This window comes from Triticum dicoccoides, chromosome 1B, assembly GCF_002162155.2.
Source record: "Triticum dicoccoides isolate Atlit2015 ecotype Zavitan chromosome 1B, WEW_v2.0, whole genome shotgun sequence".
Taxonomy (NCBI): domain Eukaryota; kingdom Viridiplantae; phylum Streptophyta; class Magnoliopsida; order Poales; family Poaceae; genus Triticum; species Triticum dicoccoides.
In genome coordinates, this window is record NC_041381.1 from 249,224,135 (window position 1) to 249,225,432 (window position 1,298).

General features: G+C 34.4%; 1 protein-coding gene across 1 annotated transcript in view; it reads right to left on the minus strand.

Annotated features, from left to right (window-relative positions):
• Positions 1–748: 748 nt before the first annotated feature.
• Positions 749–1,298, minus strand: part of LOC119330356 (U1 small nuclear ribonucleoprotein 70 kDa-like) — a 6,381-nt gene continuing 5,831 nt past the window's right edge. The window contains exon 11 of the mRNA XM_037603471.1: positions 749–925. The gene's annotated coding sequence lies outside the window, so the exon portion shown is untranslated. The remainder of the gene's footprint in view (positions 926–1,298) is intronic.

Genomic DNA, 1,298 nt, shown 5'->3' on the forward strand with positions numbered 1-1,298 from the left:
GTGATCAAACGGCTGAAATACCAACAATTTTGAATGCACCCGTTGAATTAATTGTTAGTGCAAAAGAACCAATGTTTAATCATTTTGATACGACCTCTAATCTTGGTGATGATTCTGTGTCAAATGACTTATTGCATGTTTGCTTATTTAAGCATGTTGTAGCATGTAAATTTAATGCAAGTAAGGTTTATTCACCAATGTTGGGATGGTTTAATGATAAACATTGTCAATCTTTTGATATTAATAAGAGCTTCACTTATATGTGCAAACTGAGTTGCAATATTTTCATGCCTTCCACTTCTTGTGATAATATTTTGGCTTTATATTTTTATGAACTATGAAAGTTACTCATGTATACAAGTGTCATATGTGCAAAAACAAGGAAAGTAAAAATGGATGACACATACATATACAACATGTACACTTTGTCTCTTTTGTTAGCCACATTTCAGATTAAGCAACGCCGAAGATGGCTTTGTTTTCAAGAAGGGGAGGATGACGAGGACATAACTACCTTGGATACGACCAAAAGTATTACATAAATGCATATTTGTGAGGTGATTTATGCAAACTTTGCAATAATTTATTTATATTATCCAGGACAAAAATACTTCACAGATATTTGTGTCATGTCTAATTACAGGTGTATTGGACATTTGTACAATCCACATATAAATCCACATATAAAGGTATGGGACATTTGTGCCATGTCTAATTTCAAGTCTCTTACGTTCTAAGACTCAGATTCGGACAGCACAGATGGGTGATTCTTTCTTTACTTGAAAGTAGATTTCGTGCTCTTTGCAACCCAATTAGATTCACCTTCAAATTCGTCCGGACAGTTGAGATATTGACGAAACAATTTGACGCTGCAACAGAATCTCAACATTTTTTTTGTGTGTTCTTTGACAAATCCAAATGCTACCTGAAATTTTTTAGGCAAAAAGGTTGCATTTTGGCATGTGCAAGAAAATAAAATTGAACATCAATTGTTACCCAAAATGTCACACCCAAATTTATTTTTTCACCAACAAATGCTTCGTTTCACATGAAAATTGTGAAGCATGCTTGAAACACTAACAAAACATCTACAAAAATTTCTGTTTATTATTAAAGGAATTGCTATTTTTTTTATTTTACTGTTCATCCAGGTGCAAATGCACCAGGGGACAAAGCACCTCCCCTGTTCTTTTTTTACAGGATGAAATACAAGCGTGATTACAGAAACAATAATCCTAGACGTACGGGCTCTTACAGGCATTTACAGGACCTTCCCTAAAATCTCTTCGCCCCCCCCC